Consider the following 20,318-nt stretch of genomic DNA (forward strand, 5'->3'; position numbering starts at 1 on the left):
AGTGTAACCATTGTAATATATTAAAATCAAGTAGGCAAAAATATATATATACACCATAAACAAAATATACACCAAGCTCATGAGTCCAGGTAGTGCTCCAATGAAGTACGTGGAACACTGGGCCCACACAGAATGGGCGAGGCACACACAAGATCCCCGACCATGACGGAGAGAACACTGCAGGGGCATCAGAGAGCAAGAAAACAGTCACCTCAGGGGGAGGGAAAGGGGGGGCACCTCAGTCGGTTGAGTGCACGACGCCAAATCCACGAGAGGGCCACATGCCCACTGTTCCATCCTGGGGAGTGCAAAGCCACAGCCTCACAAGTCTATACAGTGGGTGGGTTGCCCACTGTTCAATCCTGGGTAGTGCAAAGCCAGTCTCAAGTGGATGTATCTCTCCACTGGTTCTAGAGGGGGCCTTGTGCCCAGAGTGCTTCATCCTGCTAAGGACAGAGGTAGTGGATGTGTCTCTCCACTGGTTCTGGAGGGGGCATGGTGCATAGAGTGCTTCATCCTGCTAAGGACAGAGGTAGTGGATGTATCTCTCCACTGGTTCTGGAGGGGGCCTTGTGCCCAGAGTGCTTCATGCTGCTAAGGACAGATGTAGTGGATGTATCTCTCCACTGGTTCTGGAGGGGGCATGGTGCCCAGAGTGCTTCATCCTGCTAAGGACAGAGGTAGTGGATGTATCTCTCCACTAGTTCTGGAGGGGGCATGGTGCCCAGAGTGTTTCATCCTGCTAAGGACAGAGGTAGTGGATGTATCTCTCCACTGGTTCTGGAGGGGGCAGGGTGCCCAGAGTGCTGCATCCTGCTCGTGATGGACTCAGTAGCGTCAGTGCCCTTGGCACTCATGGCCAGCGGTGCTTAAGGCGGCGGTGCGCTGTCAGTGGTGCTTGAGGCGGCAGTGCCCTGTTCAGTGGTGCTTGAGGCGGCGGTGCCCTGTTCAGCGGTGCTTGAGGCGGCGGTGCCCTGTTCAGCGGTGTTTGAGGCGATGGGCTCCTTTGCAGTGACTCAGCTGCTGGTGGTCCTCTCTGTCCCAGCGGGGCTTGTGCTGGCAGTCCTCTCTAGTCCATCGGGGCTTGTGCTGGCGGTCCTCTCTAGCCCAGCAGGGCTTGTGCTGGCGGTCGTCTCTAGCCCAGCGGGGATGATGGTGTTGGCCTCCTGGCCAGCGGGGATGATGGCGGTGGCCTCCTGGCCAGTGGGGATGATGGCGGTGGCCTCCTGGCCAGCGGGGATGATGGCGGTGGCCTCTGCCATGCTGCTCTTCCCAGACTTTCCTGGTTTCTTGTGGCCCTTCCCCACCTTGGAAGGTGTCGCAGCTGACTCCACACTCCCACCGGGACCCCTGGGAGCGGCTTTGGTGGCTGGAGTCTTCCCCCTCTCCTGCCGGGCACTGGCCAACTTTTGATGCTTCACAGGTGGGGGACTGTCCGTGCTGTGGCTCCGTGCCACACTGACTGCCCTGGTGGCCGGTGCACTCCAGATTCTGGTGACTACAGGCACCACTGGTCCCGGAGATGTAGTGGCTGAGGTGCTAGTTCTGGACCTAGGAAACGGACAGGGTGGGGGAGGTGTGGGAAAAAGGTCAAGGTTGGACAGGAACGTTTTTGGGAGAAACTGGAACGGGTAGCTGGAGGGGGTTTGGGAGTGGAGGAAGAGGTTGTGGTTTTAGGAGGTGTTCGTTTGCTGACTTGGGGTGAAGGTGCATGGGATGGAGGCTGTCGTGAGGTGGATGGCTGTTGGATGGGTGTGTGCCTGCGTTTGTGTATCTTGGGAGGTGGTGTCACAGACACAATGGGAGAGGACACAGGGGACGTGTGAATGGTAGTGGGGGTGGTGACTGCACGTGAGCGGGGTGTGGTGGTGGGTGTGCTGGTGATGGCAGTAGTGGCTGTAGGTGTAGTGCATGCAGGATTGAGTGTAGACGAGACTGGGAGGGAGGAGGGAGACGACGAGGAGGGGGACACAGTGGAGGCAGTGGATGTTTGAGTGTCTGCATGTGTGTGATGTTTGCGTGAGTGCCTGTGGGATGTGTGGTGCCAGAGCTTCCCTTGTGTGTTGACGTGTGTGTCTGCTGGTCTGTAGGTGTGCTTGTGATAGGCTGGGGTACAGGGGATTGGGTCTGGGTGGAGGTAATTGGAGGGGGGAGGCTAGAGACGGGGACAATGGCTGCCATCAGTGCTGAGGCCAGAGTCTGAAAAGCTCGCTGAGGGCCGCCTGACCAGAATGAATGCCCTCCAGGAATGCATTTGTTTGTTGCAACTGCCTTTCTACACTCTGGATGGCATTCAAAATGGTAGACTGCCCAACAGTGAGGGACCTGAGGAGGTCAATGGCCTCCTCACTGAGGACAGCAGGGGTGACTGGGGCAGGGCCTGAGGTGCCTGGGGCGAAGGTGATGCCCACCCTCCCGGGTGAGCGGGCACAGGCAAAGGCTGAGGGGCTGCTGGCAGGGCGGTGCTGGTAGGGGGGGTGGTGGCTGTACCTGTAGATGGGGGGGGACAGATGTTGCTGCCACCACAAGGGAGCTCCCATCACAGGACAAGTCTGTGTCTCAGGTCTCAGCTCCTGTCCCCGCCGTGGAGCTCCCCTCCCCTAGCCCTCCGTCCCACTGGAGAAGTCCGAGTCCGTATTGTGGCCCTCCATGGCCATGTGGGATGCAGCCCCCTCGTGCTCCGGTGCCACTGCTCCTCCGCCTGATAATGCTAATGCACACAAGAACAGGGAGACCACAAAAAGGGGGGGGGACAACTGAAGAATGACATGTTGAGTGCTTGTATTACCACTACCGTTGGCGGACACGACAGACACAGAAGCCCCCTGCACTACGCCGCGCTCTTGGGCTCCACTGTTCAATCCCTGGGAAATGGCCTACTAGTCTATGGACGACATCTGCACACATGGATAACACAGGGGCATGACTAGGTGTACTTGGCACTCTACAGAGGTGGGGTGGGGTGCCACATGGCCTGCCTTACGGAGGGACCTTGCCTACGAAACTCGCCCTGGCCTAGGGAAACCCACAGCCCACCCCCCCACCCAGACACCTCCACTGCGCGCTAAATCAGCAGGATGAGAGTGTACTCACCCCCTTGTGGCTGCTGTGATGCCCCCAAGCGCCTATCCAACTCCTGGTACGCCACCGCCATGATCCTGAACATCAGGGGGGTCATGGTGCGACGGGCACCACTCCCACCCCACATTGGGAGGCCATCCCCAGCTGAGCCTCCGCCGTCTTCTCTGTTCCAGTGGCGAATGTCCTCCCATCTTTTCCGGCAGTGGGTGCTCCGTCTGTGGTAGACCCCCAGGGTCCGGACATCCTTGGCGATGGCACGCCAAATATCATTTTTCTGGTGGGCGCTGACCTACATGAATTGTACAGGGGGAAAGGAAAAGTTTTTACCAACTGCACCATAACCGTCGTTGGCCCCCATCCCTACCCTTGCCATGTGGCACATGCACTCACCGTCGTTTCATGCATGGCGCAATCTCCCCCCCTTCTTACATCCACCCCACTCCACACAGGCATAGCCCATACAGCATGCTCCCAGTGTACTTACCTGTTTGTCTGGAGGACCGTAGAGTAGCGTGTACTGGGGGAGGACCCCATCCACGAGTTTCTCCAACTTCTCCGATGTGAAGGCACTCGAGCCATTGTCTCTTCCAGACCGAGGTCACAGCAGCACTTGCAGTGTAGGTCCTATCCTGTCGAAGATCAGGTATCGAGTGATTGAACAGATAGAAAATGGCGGTCATGTCCGTGGCGGTGAGTACCGTCACTGCCGGCGTACATCGTCATTGGCTCCTGGGACTCATAGGGTCCAATGTTAAACAATGCAGCATTCTTCGACCACCTACCGCAATGGTGTACAACGCCAGCGCAGTTACCTCACATCCCATTGTCCCACTTTAGAAGTCAGGCAGCCGCCATTTCAGGGGCCCACATGGCTTCATTTTAAACTGCATCACACATACCTAGGCCTAGACTCAAAACTCATGCAGGCCACATTTTGGATTATGAATCGTGTTCTGTGTAAGCTGTGGGTACATACCTCTGAGTTGGTTGACTCTGTGCTCACTGTTGTCCTTCATAGGCACCGTCCGCTGGGACATGTGAGGAAATGGCAGCATCCTCCGGTGTACCGACCGTTGGTGGACCTGTCGACAATGGAGGAAAGACATGTGATCATCACCATCACGCTTGACCGTGCCACAATCCAGGAACTGTGTACCCAGCTGGAGCCAGACCTGATGTCAGCTATCCGCTATCCCACAGGAATCACCCCCTCACGTGCAGGTGCTGTCAGTGCTCAATTTCCTGGCAAGTGGGTCATTTCAAACAACAGTGGCCATAGCATCAGGGATGTCCCAGCCTATGTTTTCCAACGTGTTGTCCAGAGTGTTGTCTTCCCTGCTGAAACACATGCGAAGCTTCATTGTTTTCCCTCAGGTGGAGGATTTGCCTACAGTGAAAGGTGATTTCTATGCCCTGGGACATATCCCGAACGTCATAGGTGCCATTGGTGGGACCCATGTGGCTTTTGTCCCCCCCCACAGGAGTGAACAGGTGTACAGAAACCGGAAGAGTTACTATTCCATGAATGCACAGATGTATGTTTGGCAGACCAGTACATCTCCCATGTGAATGCCAAGTTGCCTGGCTCAGTGCATGACGCCTACATCCTGCGGAATAGCAGCATCCCTTGTGTGATGGGTCAACTCCAGAGGCACCGTGTGTGGCTATTAGGTGAGCACCTGGAAGCAAGACAGTGGGAATGGTTGTCTGGGTCTGGGGATATCCCTACAGGTTAGTGTGTGTCTAACAGTTGTCCCTTGCCATTTGCTGGTGACTCTGGTTACCCCAACCTGTCATGGCTACTGGCCCTAGTGAGGAATCCCAGGACAAGGGCAGAGGAACGCTACAATGAGGCCCATGGGCGAACTCGGCGGAGTATAGAACGAACCTTCGGACTCCTGAAGGCCAGGTTCCGGTGCCTCCATATGACATTGTGGCCTGCTGTATGCTTCACAACTTAGCTTTGCGACGACAGGTGCCTTTTCTGCAGGAGGATGGTCCAGATGGCGGTGTTGGTGCAGCTGAGGAGCCTGTGGACAGTAAAGACGAGGAAGCAGAAGAAGAAGACATGGACAACAGGGACTCAGTGTTTGAGCAATATTTCCAGGGAAACACAGGTAAGAATACAAACCTGCCTACTATATGCACTTTAACATTACTACCTCTCTACTGTCTGCAGTTTTCACCCAGTGTATGGTCACTGAGTTGTCACTTTCCCTTACGATTTCACAGATGTGGGTCCCACAGTGTGACATTTGCTTTGATTCCTCATGGACTACAGCTGTGTGACATGGGTATGATGACATTACAATTGAAAGAGCATTTTGTCACTGTAATTGCTAATACACATTTTCGAAATCACAGACAGACTCCAGATTGTTTTGTGCTTTAAGGGTGTTTATTTAAGTGCTCAATATTGGAGGGGGTTGTAAAATGGTGAGGGGGGATGGTGGAGGAATGTCCATGGCAGAGTCCAAGCTATTAGTCTCACAGGTGCATTGTCCAAAGGGGCATAGGAAGTGGAGCTGGGGCAGTTTAAGGATGGACAGGGTGACAAAGTGGGACAGAAGGATGACATTCAGGGTGGTCTCATTTCTTTGCCGGGGTCTTGGCGTCGTTCTCTGTCTTTGTCCTGGATCTCAGGGACCGTTTGTGGGATGGTTCTCCCTCTGCAGGGGGTGGGGTGCTGGTGTGGTGGTCCTGTGGCGGTGCCTCCTGTCCACTAGCGCCAGCGGAGGTGGTGGGCAGTTCATCGTCCAGGCTAGTGTCGGGGGGCCCTTGTAGTGCCACAGTGTCCCTCCTGGTGTTGAATACTTCCTTCAGCACCCCTACGATGGTGCCCAGGGTGGAATTGATGGCTCTGAGTTCCTCCCTGAAGCCCAAATACTGTTCCTCCTGCAGGTGCTGAGTCTCCTGAAACTTGTCCAGTACCGTTGCCATCGTCTCCTGGGAATGGTGGTAGGCTCCCATGATGTTGGAGAGGGCCTCGTGGAGAGTGGGTTCCCTGGCCCTGTCCTCCCCCTGTCGCACAGCAGCCCTCCCAGTTCCCCTGTTTCCCTTGGCCTCTGTCCCCTGGACAGTGTGCCCACTGCCACTGCCCCTAGGTCCCTGTTGTTGTTGGGGTGGTGGATTAGCCTGGGTTCCCTGTGGTGGTGGACACACTGATGATTGACGTGTCCTGGGGAAGGAGGTATGGGCCCGCTGGGAGGGTGCTGTGCTGGTGTTTCCAGAGGGGGGAAGCTCTGTGGTGGCCTGTGACTGTGTGATGGGAACCGACTGTCCTGAGGTCCCAGATGGGCCGGGCTGGTCATCTAGATCCAGTTGGACAGAGGTGCTGTCATCACTGTGGGCCTCTTCTGTTGGTGGTGTGGGCATGTGTGGACCCTCCTGTCCGGTGATGTTGGGTAGGGGTCCTGCAGGGGTATAAAAGGATGTTAATTACATCTGTGTGTGGCATGGTGTGCAATGGGTGGGTGACCGTGTACCCCAGTGCTTGCATTCCTGTGTGGGACCTTGTGTGATGATGGTTTAGGGGGGTGTATGGGTATGTGCAGTGGACATGCTTTAGTGATGGGTGTCCATGCTTTGTTGTTGCATGCAGGGCTTAGTGTTGGGATGTGTGGATTGTGATATTGGGACATTTGTGAGGAGTTGGAGTGATGGTGGTGAGGGTGAGGGTGGGGATATGTGATGGCATGCAGGTACGGTGGGGGATGTAATAGTTAAGCTTTGACTTACCAGAGTCCATTCCTCCTGCTACTCCTCCGAGGCCCTCAGGATGCAGAATCGCCAAGACCTACTCCTCCCATGTTATTAGTTGTGAGGGAGGAGGTGGGGGACCGCCGCCAGTCTGCTGAACCACAAGGTGGTGTCTCGAGACCACGGAACGCACCTTCCCCGTAGGTCGTTCCACCTCTTCCTGATGTCATCCCGATTCCTTGGGTGCTGTCCCACTGAGTTGACCCTGTCCACTATTCTTCGCCATAGCTCTATCTTCCTTGCAATGGAGATGTGCTGCACCTGTGATCCGAATAGCTATGGCTCTACCCGGACAATTTCCTCTACCATGACCCTGGGCTCGTCCTCCGAGAACCTGGGGTGTCTTTGCCGTGCCATGGGGTGGTGTGGGTGATGTGTGGGGTGGTGTGTGTGGTGATAAGTGTGCTGATATGTAGTGGGGTGTTGTGTGAGGTGCATGGAAGTTATGTGGGTGATGGTGTTGTGTGCTTGTGGATGCTAGTATTGTTGATGGTGGTGTCTCTCTGTGTGCTTCTTTCTCAATTGTGGTCGTAGGGGTTCGTGGGTGATGTGGGGGTGTGTTTAATATTGTATTGGGTGTGTGGGAGTGGTGTGTGTATGTGTATTAGGTGTGTGTATTTCGAATTGTCCAATGTGGCTGGGTTTTGTATGTGTGTGTGTATTTTGAGCGCAGCGGTGTGTACCGCCAATGGAATACCGCAGTTGAAAGACCGCCGCGTGGATTCGTGTGTCATGATAGTGTGGGCGTATTTCTGTTGCCGTGGCGGTGGAGGTTTTGTTTTCGCCAGTTTATCACTGACCTTTGGTGTGGCGGACTTGTGTGGGTGTCTGAATTTTGGCGGATTCCGTGCTGTGGGTCATAATAGCTGTGGCGGAATTCCGCAGTCGTGGCGGTGTGTTTGCGGTCTTCTGCACGGCAGTAAGCAGCTTTTACCGCCAATATTGTAATGACCGCCTATATCTTAAATTAACTGGGTGGTGGAAATTATTCACAATGTTCATTTCCTAACGGTGCTGAGGTCATGCTGAACTATTGTGAAGTGAAAGGTGCTGTGTATAAACTTTATATTTCCTACCACTTCTAAATGAGAACCGCTGGGGGGGCATTCCTCTACTTGCTGCAATGCTTTAGACGATTTCTTCCACCACATGTAAAATACAATAATTTCATGAAGGTGTGGTAAATCCGCCTTTGGAAGGCTTCTTGCAGGTGGGATTACAACATGCAGAATTCCTGCTGCTGCACTGTAATACAATCGTATTTCCATATGTGGCAGTTTCACCAGATGCAACCCAACACCAATAATGTGACTGATAGCACACTTACAGCATCCACATGAATTCAGGAGATTTTACCATAGACCTCTACATGAGGTCTTTAGTCACACTGTGACCCTATAAGAGTTATTAGAGAGTACATATTTTACTACTACTACTACTAAGAGTACAGATCCTACAAAACATTATTTATTTATAAAGTAATCTAAGAACTATAAGATCAGATCACAATAATCACACTATTTTATACGTCCCTGTTAGACTTTTCATCCTTGGTGTGGTCTCCCTTAACTTTTTGCCTCTGTTCCCCATGTTGTTGATGTGTGCTGGACTCTGATTTTACTGTTTTTGTTACTCTGGGCACTTTACCACTGCTAACGAGTGCTAATGTGCAAGTGCTCCTTTACAAAATGTGTATGTAATTGGCTTATCCATGAATGGCATATTTGGTTTACTAGTAAGTCCCTAGTAAAGTGCACTAGAGGTGCCAGGGCCTGTAAATCAAATGCTACTAGTGGGCCTGCAGCACTGGTTGTGCCACCCGCATAAGTAACTCTGTAATAATGTCTCAGACCTGCCATTGCAGTGTCTGTGTGTGCAGTTTTAACTGTAAATTTGACTTGGCAAGTGTACCCACTTGCCAGGCCTAAACCTTCCCTTTTCCTACATGTCAGAGACCCCTAAGGTAGGCCCTAGGTAGCCCCAAGGGCAGGGTGCAGTGTGAGTTTAAGGTAGGACATATAGTAATGTGGTTTATATGTCCTGACAGTGAAATATTGCTAAATTCGTTTTTCACTGTTGCAAGGCCTGTCCCTCTAATAGGTTAACATGGGGGCTACTCTTAAATGTCATTAAAGTGTAAATTCCCTTTGGGAGTGGATGGACATGTGGAGTTTGGAGTCTCTGGGCTCAAATTTAAAAATACATATTTTAGTAAAGTTGATTTTGGGATTGTGTGTTTGAAAATGCCACTTTTAGAAAGTGGGCATTTTCTTGCTTATACCATTTCTGTGACTCTGCCTGTTTGTGGATTCCCTGTCTGGGTCATTTTGACAGTTGGGCTGGTTGCACCTCACACTAGACAGTGACACAAAGGAAGCTGGGGTGTAGCCTGCATATCCTGATGAGCCACCTGTGCTAGGAGGGAGGGGAGGAGTGGTCCCTCACACCTGAAAGGGCTGTGCCTGCCCTCACACAGTGCAGACTCCAACCCCCTGGTGTGTGTCTGGGGCCTGGCCTGGGCAAGGCAGGATTTCACATTCCAAAGAGACTTTACTTTGAATTAGGCCTACTTCAAAGGAGAAACTGGGTATAAGAAGGGCACCCAAAACCACAGACTTTAGAAACACTTCTGGAACCAAGAGGAACCTCTGCCTGGAGAAGAGCTGAATAGCTGAGGAAGAAGTGCTGCCCTGCCTGTGACTGTGCTTTGTGGAGCTATCCTGCAGTTGCTGCTTCTGCCAGAGTAAGAGGGCAAAGACTGGACTTTGTGTGCCTTCCATCTTGTGAAGAAATCTCCAAAGGCTTGATTTAGAGCTTGCCTCCTGTTATTTGAAGTCTCAGGGACAGCAAATACTTCTCACTGCCAGCACCTGGAGTCTCTGGAGAGACTCCTGCTCTGACAAGTGGTGCCCTATCCAGTCCCTGGGCCCTTGAAAGGAATGCTGGTGGAAATCCAAGGAAATCGACTTCGGATGACTCCGGACCAACGCCGCTGCTGAATCCGGGGACGCCGCCTGCACCCGACGCCGTGACCTTCGCTGGAACGTGACGCTCTTCGCAGGCCCGACGCCGCTGCAGCCCCGCTGAAGTCCGTGACTCCGTGGAAGTCGCCGCACCACGTCATGACCGACGCCGCTCGAGGTGTGCGGGTTCAATGTTTCGCACAGACGCCGCGATCCCCGACTTCACGCATCGGCTTGTTTTCACTCTTCACCAAATGTACTGTACTTGGGTGTCTACGCAACTCCATGTCCGGCGCCGCTGGTGTCGGCTTGTTGGGAACGACTCCGTCACGACGCCGTGTTAACACCTCATCGAAGCATTTTTGTTTCTAAGCGCTATTTTTGAGTTTAATCTTTAAAAATTCATAACTTGACTTGTGTATGTTGGATTTTTGTAGTTTTGGTCTTGTTTTGTTTAGATAAATATTTCCTATTTTTCTAAACTGGTGTCGTGTCATTTTGTAGTGTTTTCATTAAGTTACCGTGTGTGTTGGTACAAATACTTTACACCTAGCACTCTGAAGTTAAGCCTACTGCTCTGCCAAGCTACCAATGGGGTAAGCAGGGGTTAGCTGAGGGTGATTCTCTTTTACCCTGACTAGAGTGAGGGTCCTTGCTTGAACAGGGGGTAACCTGACTGTCAACCAAAGACCCCATTTCCAACACTGCAGTTTTACACAATTGGCACTCAAAATACAAATAAATTACACCCAGTCTCCCAGCCCACTCCCCACCATTTTGACAAGCACTTCTGGGTCAATAGCAGTTTTCACACATCTAAAAACCTTCTTGTTACACGCCCACTGAAACAGTCAGGCAAAAAAAAAAACCTTTGCAGACATGGCCAGTGGAGAAGGAGTGAACCTAAACAAAAATAAACACAACAGAGCTGTATCTTATGATTTAATTATTATATTTTGTGCGCTCTGTTATGTTGATTTTTGTTAGGTGTCACTGTCTATATGCTAGTTTATAGTATGTATTATGACAGTTTATTGGATTATCTGTGTGTTGTGTTTTGCATGTTATGTTATACAACACCTTGCTCTTCTTTGAGTTGAGTTAGTGTATGGTTTATTCAATGTCTAGATGTTATGTTTAACCCCTTGATCACCAAGGACGTAATGGTTACATCCCGTGGTGCAGTGTTGAGGTGCCACGCATGTAATAATTATGTCCTGGGACCGGCCCTCGCCACTAGCGCTCCCCGAGGGCCTCCCCGCTCCAGAGCAGGGATGGAAGGGGAATGGCTTCCAATTCCACCTTCGACGCCCCCTATCTAATGACATCAGCACGCTGATATCATCAGAGGGTGCTGCCCCGCTGGAAGCCATTTGCTTCCAGCGCGTCTCAGGAGGAAGAGGTCAGTTCCTCCTCAGTTCGGTGGGGGGATGCCAAAGAAAGGGGCCTCAATGTCTCTTTCATGATGCGATGAGGCAGCAGGACTGACCGATAAACACCAGGGATTTATTGTTTTGGTGTGATTTATGTGATTTTTATGTGTAGGGAAGCGGCCCTTTACGCAAGGGTTTGCTTCCCTTGGGGGACATACTGATTATCGCCATTTCTGCCCCCTTGGGGGCAGATCGGCCTCTTATTTTTAGGCTAATCTGCCGCCAAGGGGAGCAGAAGCCACTCAAAGCCAGGGATTGTTTTTGTGTTTGATTTTTGTGGGGGAGGGCAGGCCATTGGGCACGGGTAGCCCTCCAAAGGGGGCAAAGCACTGGTAGGCAGTTCTGTCCCCCTTCGGGTAGATCGGCCTATTTATTTATGGCCCATCTGCCCCCAAGGGGGCAGAAGCCACTTAGCACCAGGGATATAGTGTGTGTGTTTTGTGTGGGGGCAGCCCCTTGGGCAAGGGTCGCCCCCCAAACGGGACAATTTCTGTCCCTGATGGGGGCAGATCAGCCTACTTTTTTAGGCCAGTATGCCTCCAAAGGGGACAGAAGCCACTTGAAGCCAGGGATTGATTTGTGTGTGTTTTTATGTGTGAGGTGCGGCCGCTTGTGTTAGTGTTGCCCCGAAAGGGGGCACAGCACTGTAGGCCATTTCTGCCCCCCTTGGGGGCAGATCAGCCTATTGTTTTAGTCCCATCTGCCTCCAAGGTGGGGGGAAGCCACAAAGGCACCAGGGATTTTTTGGTTTTAGTCAATTTCAGTACGGGGAGCCGCCTGTTGGGCAAGGGTTCCTCCCCTTTGGCGGGGCAATATGTTTTACACCATTTCTGTCCCCCTTGGGGACAGATTGGTCTAATATTTTTATGCTGATCCACCCCCAAGTGGGTCAGAAACCATGATGACACCAGGGATTGTTTACTTTTGTTTTTTTTGTGTACGCCATTTCAACCTATTTTCTTTAGGCTCATCTGCCGCCAAGGGGGACAGAAGCTACTAAGGCACCAGGGGAAATTTCTAAATGTTTTGTTGCAGGGTGTTTGTTGACTAGCAAAGTATTTGTATTTGTGATAATAATGTTTTATTTCACCTTTTTTGTTCTAGTTGACAACTTTTGCTTCCGTCCTTGTGACTCCTTGTGGTTTTGCCAGTGGTTGACCAGCAGTTTGCGCAGATGCATGTTTTAAGAAACAAAAAACAATTTACTCCAAATGAATATTGTTGCCATGCATTGATGACATTTTGTAAGTGGTGTACTAAATGCAGGATTGTGTGTGAAATTATCTTTAGATTAGTGCACAATATTTGTGTTGTCTTATGTGTCATTTTCTTTTTAGTGTGGATATCATTGGTGATTGCTTTGGCTGTGCAGAGTAGTTGCAGGTGAGTCTAGCTTTTTTAGGCAAGCGAGTGTGCAGTTTTTGAGTTTATAACTCCAGTGATAAAGCTACACTGTTTATTACTTATCTTACACAGTGCTGGTTGTTGGTGGTGCATTTGTCCAGTTACTTTTTGCAGGAAGGATCATGGCTAGCTGTAGGATGACCTCTAAGCAATTTGTTGGTGTGCTTTCTGAGTCATCTTCTGACCATGATTATGAGACTGACTGCATCTGAGGCAGAGATGAAGTGCAAGATTCTGGAAGTGAGTTTTCTGTCAGAGAGGAATCGTCTGATGATAAAGCCACTCTCAGTGCTGGTGAAGTGCCTATTTTAGAGGACAGTGATGTGCCAACAGTGCAGCTACCAGCAGCTGAACGGTTTCCCACTGGACAACCTGAACTCTGGGTTGCCCCAAACATGGAACAGCCACAGTTGCCTGCCTTTACTGGTCTCCCACGGTGTAGAGTGAATACAGAAAACTTTTTGCCCATCAATTTCTTTGAGCTGTTTATGGACGATGTATTTTTGGTAAAGATTGTTGAGCAGACCAATTTGTATGCGGAACAGTATCTGAGGGACAACACTGCCAGACTTAGACCACACTCTGGAGCTAGTAAGTGGGTTCCCACAAATCTGGAAGCGTTCAAAAAGTTCACCAGGTTCTGCTACCCAGAATCCTTTGCAAACCTCAAAATTTGACAACAAAAATCAATTTTTCCTCACATTTTGGTGATGGAAAGTTCTGGGATTTGAGGGGAGCCACAAACTTCCCTCTACCCAGTGTTCCCCCTGGTCTCCCGATAACAATAGTACCTCAGTTGTGTGGGTAGACCTAGTGCCCCCAACAGGAAATGCCTCAAAACACAACATTGGCACATCACTTTTTCCCAAGAAAACTGAGGTGTTTTTTGCAAAGAGTCTACCTCTGGCTTTGGGCCTCTAGCTCAGCCCGCACATAGGAAAACCTAGCAAACCTGGACAAATCTGAAAACTAGACACGTAGGGGAATTCAGAATTGGGTGACTTGTGGGGCACTCACTAGGTCCTGTTACCCAGAATCCTTTGCAACCCCCAAAATTTGGCAAACAAAACACTTTTTCCTCACATTTCGGTGATAGAAAGTTCTGGAATCCGAGAGGAGCCATAAATTTCCTTCCACCAAGCATTCCCCCAAGTCTCCCAATAAAAATGGTACCTCACTTGTGTGGGTAGGCCTAGTGCCCGCAACAGGAAATGCCCCAAAACACAACATGGACACATCACATTTTCTCAAAGAAAACTGAGCTGTTTTTTGCAAAGTGTCTTGCTGTGGATTTTGGCCTCTAGCTCAGCCGGCACATAGGAAAACCTAGCAAACCTGGAGAAATCTGAAAAGTCGACACCTGGGGGAATTCAGAATGGGGTAGCTTGTGGGGCTCTTGCCAGGATATGTTACCCAGAATCCATTGCAAACCTCAAAATGTGGCACAAAAAGCACTTTTTCCTCAAATCTGGTCTGAGGGGAGCTAGAAACTTCCTTCCACACAGCATTCCCCTAAGTCTCCCAATATAAATGGTACCGCATTTGTGTGGGTAGGCTAGTGCCTGCGACATAAATGGATCACACAAGGGTCAATGGTAGTCCTTGCATGAGGGCTACTGTTAACCCTGGCGTGATCCATTCCTGACGCAGGCACTAGGAACAGGCCCACAAGTAGGGTTGTGTTTTTATCAGGACAAGAGGAGAAACACTGGGTGGTAGGAATTTTGTGGATCCCTGCAAATTCCTGTAGTTTCTGTGATGAAAAAGCAAGGGAAAATAGTGTTTTTAATCAACGTTTCACTTTTGCAGGGCATTATGGGTAAGAAAACTTTGTGAAATCCAAACATGCCACACTACCATAGACTGCCGCGGGTGTCTAGTTTTCAGAAATTTCGGGGTTTGGTAGGTTTCTCTATATTGCCGCCGAACCCATGACCAATTAATCAGGTGGCTGCCTTTCAAAACGAGGCTGTGTTGTGGTAGGTAATTGTGATGTCTCCACAATCTGTTTGTTGTGGTCACTTGTCCACTCACTAAAGTGAGGCAATGTTTTTCTCTGGAGTCTTAGTGGAGTGCTGGGTGGTAGAACATTTTTGACTGCCTGCAGATTTCAGGACTTCCGCTCACTGAAATGCAAGGGAACATTTTTTTTATACATATTTTGTGATTTTGAGGGGATTCTTGGTGAAGGAAAACTGGTGAGAGCCACGCTAGTCCTGCACCCTTGGACTCCCCTGTTACTAGTATGTTAAGGTTAATCCACCACTCGCACTGGTTGGTTTTAGCACCGTCAGAAATTATGGTGTCAAAGCATGAATACTTATCAAAGTATCTGAATATTGAAATTAAGCCTTCTGAAGGTGGGCCAAAAAGCCACGTCGAGGCACCAACCTCTTTATGGTCCATTCACAGCCCATCACGCACAACAAACAACCCTTTCATACTGCTGGCCACCGGCTTAATCCAACCAATCACTGCACTCATATTATCTTACCAATGCCAGACGAGGGCCCATAACCTTCATACACCACAGGATGGAATATGTTTGACTACATTTTACCATCTGTCAAGTAACCGCCTCCTTCTTCCTGAACATAACCGAAGGCATGTGTAACGAACCATTAGTAATGAGTCCCATGACAGCCACAGGAGGCTCAGGAATACAAAGTTTTCATGCACCTTTGGTGCACTCACTGTGCTTAATCCAACTCCTACCAGTTTGATGAATGCAAGTTGGGGGTGTCCGATTATGTAGTACAAAGCAATTCCTCGAACTGAGGGAACATATCTACATTTGAAACTAAGGGAAACATGTTGGGGAATTCTCGCGATGTTCCCTAAAGAGAAGGTCATAGGCTATGAAAAAGGGTAATGTTTGGCACACAGGGGAGTCCGTGAGAATGTAGCATCTATCCTAGCCAATATTATGTGCAGTGCTGTAACTATAATGCACTTATCACACAGCAAATTAAACATCTACTAAGTTCTCATGGAGGATGAACATGAAAAGCAGGTCAAACACTGGCCCATACGTGTCATTGTCCTTCAGTGCTGGAATGGCACCAATGGGTTTGAATCCATAGGTGTAGATGATGTACATCTGTACTACATTTACTATTTGTCTTCTACCTGTGCAATATCCCAGTGAAGGCACATCTACCATAAGGCTTTCCTTACCCATTCATGTCTCTGTCCTCATCAGAGTCCTGACTGATCCTGTGTAATTGCCAAGTGAACCTATACTAGTTTGTGGATGCAAGTTGGGGGGGTCCGAGTATACCTTGGGAGGCCCATTTCTCAAACTGAGGGAGCATATCTACAGTTGAAACTAAGGCAGACATGCTGGTGAAGAAATCCTAAGGTCTCTAAAGTAAAAAGTCAAACAAATATCCTGTGGGACTCATTCACCAACACTTCTACTTTTGCTGTGAAAGTGAAGCTACAAATTGAGTTTACACACTTTCAAACAAGTAGAAATGCTGGTGAATATGTCCGACAGGACATGTGTTTGACTTATTACACTTACTCTGGTTCTCGTTGGCAATCATGGTGGTCCTTGTGTAGCATACATAAGTACCCTAATAAGCACTTCAGAATTCAGACAATGTGGCATATGTTCTGTCCAGTAGTACGTGCAGTATGGGGACTATAATGCACGCGAATTGAACAAAACACCTACACGTTCTTACAGTGGATATAGGTCTCAAGCAGGCCATAAAGAAGTCCATGATTTCGTGAAGTAGATGAAGTAAAATTCTGTGGCTGCTTGCCTAACAAAGCAGTGGCCCATGGATGTTCGGTATCCATGTACAGCCACTGAAAGGATTACCCAACGGCAGCTCCACCTCAGTTGATTTCCCACTACTCTGGAGCTTCTCGCAAACAAGCTCCTGCAGGAATCCTTTGCGGTTATAATGAACTGTACCGGAGGCCACAGTGCCAGCCTTGTAGGGCTCACTGAACAGCTCTACTCCTGTACAGAAATTATCCACATAACGGCTTTAACCTTTGTGAAGGAGTGGCTGGACAAGTTCCCATACAATCCCACCTGTGACCCCTAATGCAGGAGGGCAACCTACAGAGTTTAGGGTAGTTTCCCTCCCTATACATACTCTCAAGCTGTACACAGAGTCAGAACAAATCTCACACAGCATGTACAGCTTTATGCCATAGCGAGCTGTATTTGTACAGGATCAAGGACTCATCGACTTCTTTATTCTTTCCAGGAGTATAGATCACTGGAAATCTGACATACAAATGTTCCATGACAGGCCGAATTTTGAACAACCTGTCATGGTCTGGATGGTCCCGGGGCACAGCAGCAGAATTGTCATTGAAATGCAGCATGCGCTGCAGTAGAAAAAAACAATCTCTGCTTCTGTATGATGCAAAGATGGGGGTTACACAAACCGTGCAAGTAGTTCAGTAGGACTGCAAGGTGGGTTTGTGCACTAACCCCATTTTGAACGTACAGACCAAAAATATCTTCAAGTCCGCCAGCGAAGTGGGAGTCCACTGGCGTGCCCTAGAACAGGGCCCTAGAGTGACTCCGTGCTCCCTCAGAAATTGGTCTGCATGCAGATTTGTTTGCTGCACAATTTCCGGAAGGAAGTCAGCATCCAAAAATAGGTGGACGTAGTTGACTGGCAAAATGTTGGCGTATCGACTTTAGATCCAGTGTCACCAGTAAAAGTTGGAATTTGAGGCTGAACTTAATTGGGGCCTGCCAAGAGAGCACTCTCTCTGTGCTTGCGGCCGCACGCACCTGCTCTCTGGGTTCGGCTAACCCGCTGTTGTCCTGCTGGTCAGACTGTGCTTGTGAAGGGACAGTACGACCGTCGTCATCGTCTCCCTCAGAATCACTGGAAGAGGTGTAGTCGGATGGGACTCCGCAGACTGAAAAATCACTCCCAGATTCTGCCCCATTGTCCTCTCCCTTAGATGCTGTCTCAGTCTCTGATCGTGCCTCAGAGCTATCCTCCATAACCTGCGTTAGGGCTTGAGCAGCAGTTATCCAACAAGACGCCATCTCTGCTACTGGCTAAACTTTCCCTCTAAAGTACTAGCCTGCGTAGAAGGCAGATAGATTCACAAAATTGCTGTGGGTGTGTGCTATATGCCTAATAGTAAATGTTTTTACCTTACCTTCACTTCTTCTCTGATTCTTCGGATTCTCTGAAGACACTGAAAAAAACAAAACAGACACACTATTAGTTCACCTTGCCACATACCCATCATCACAGCCTTTAGCACTGGTGGCACCCAGTGCGACAGTCATTTTTGGTGCTCTGCCTCCCATGACCTCCTCTTCTAATTCCCTCAGTACCACCCAGCAAAAGTGCCCCTCATAGTTCCAGAGACCTCAGCCACATAAATTTCATTTGTTTTAAAGTGAGGGTAATACCTGGCTTTACTAATCCACTCAGCTAAATACATGTATCTCCTTTGCAGCATGAATTTAAGCCATATGCGCTATTTTATGGCAGCAAAACTTCCACTAGACAAAAGACTGCTATATTTATCTCTCTCTCTCTCTCTAACTATCATTCTATATATATATATGAGTTGCCAGAAGCTCTTTGATGGGTATGACGTTTGCACTTTAATAATCCAATAAGTTTCTGAGATACAAGAACGGAGAGTACCGCCGTCTTATTGAGGGCTTTTGTGAATTAATATATGTACGATACACAGAGGAATCTCATAAGCCCGTTTAGACTTTGTTTTGATATGTATATACTATATATATATATATATATATTACAATCGCCAACAGCTGTAATTCTTTCGCCCAACGCAACAGACCATGAAGTGGTAGCTAACTCCTATTAATCAGACCAAAATTCCTCTTATTCCATATGTCAGTAATCCGTAGGTTTAAGAAACTGAAGTTCGAGTCCCGAAGTCAATTATTGCAATGAATCTTATTTAATGGCACAAACCACACTCCACGCGTTTCGGAAAATTGCTTTCCTTGTTAATGAGTGACAAACACTTCGTACATTTCTGTTTATATTACAATTTCTCCCAATCACCTACTTTAATATAACACTCAGACGATTGGAGTCAAAATACATTATAATGTTTAACACCCTGCACCCAACGGGTCTTAACTTGGATGAAGAGATGTCAGTACATATGGGAGAATAAATTAGCTCCAACAGAAGACAGTATAGGAGTATAGAACTGAGAGTTGGATGTAACAGTGATTTGATGCTTCACTTAATCTGTGGCACCATTATTCAGTATCTTTACCATGTTTTAAATGTTTTTAAATTTGTATTTAGGTAAATTATTATAATAATCCTTTTTCTTTTTTGTGTTTTTTCTTAGTCATGGTAAGGGTGGAATATTTAAGATGGAACATATAGCAGGAAGATTTAACACTCAGCCCATTCGGGCCAGGATCGATTGAGTCCTAGTCTATCGGAGGTTGTATTGTTAGATCCAGAGTGGTAGGATCTTGGGACTATGAATTGTGTCAATTTTTCTTGATTTTTAAGTGACCACAAGTACAGTACAAGGGTTACTGTATCTGTTTTTATGTGGTTGGGAGCCAAAAGAATTCAGTATTATGCTAAGTGGTATTTTTTTGGACATTCATGATGAATATGGATGATGTATTTAATGAGTTTATATACATTTATTTTACAATAATCTGAGCAATCATGTCAGATAATCGCTGAGAATATTATATTGTGAACATCTGAATTTAGCATTGAGTATATAAATTTTTTACATATGAAGTTCTACCAACGAAAAAACCCTGAAAATAACGGAAAAAAAACAATATTTAAATAATAGATGGGTTGCGTATGGTCTTAGAATGTCGCTATGTATATGATTGATTAGTTGATTTTTTGCATAGTATTAATTAGGGACACAATAAAGGTATAGTTTTTCTGAAATAGAATTTGATTATTCTGTATATTGTGAGCAGTAAAAGATGGCCGCCGATTATTCCTGCTAATCATAGTATGTGTTTCCATTGTCCGTTTTTTAATTTATTGAAGTAGGTGATTGGGAGAAATGGCAATATAAACAGAATTGTACGAAGCGTTTGTCACTCGTGAACAAGGAAAGCAATTTTCCGAAACGCGTAGAGTGTGATTTGTGCCAATAAATAAGATTCACTGCAATAATTGACTTCGTGACTCGGACTTCAGTTTCTTAAACTTACGGATTACTGATGTATGGAATAAGAGGAAGTTTTGTGTGATATATATATCACTTTTATATATGTGTGGTTTCCCTGGGGGGCAATCTTAGCTCCCGGAAAACAACACATGTAAAAAGTGATATCTCTCTCTTCCTCTCTCTCTATCTCTATATATATATATATATATATATATATATATATATATATATATATATATCTCGCAGAGGAAATGGCACTCTTCTTCACAGGCATTCAAAGAGACCGTTCTCCACAGTTTTCAGTCGAAAAACAGAGTTTAATAGTGACGCCTTTTTATTAAAAGTTCTTCCTCACGGCCATGGAGTGCGGCCTTTTCGCATATATATATAGCGAGAGACAGACTGACTCTCTGCATCACTTCTTTTTTTATTTTTTTTTATACATGTGTACTTTCCCTGGGGGCCATTGTCATGGGAAAGCACAAGTATATAAAAAATAATGCCCCCATTTACTATTTTTTTTAATACATATAGCCTTGGG

Source organism: Pleurodeles waltl, chromosome 8, assembly GCF_031143425.1.
Source record: "Pleurodeles waltl isolate 20211129_DDA chromosome 8, aPleWal1.hap1.20221129, whole genome shotgun sequence".
NCBI lineage: Eukaryota > Metazoa > Chordata > Amphibia > Caudata > Salamandridae > Pleurodeles > Pleurodeles waltl.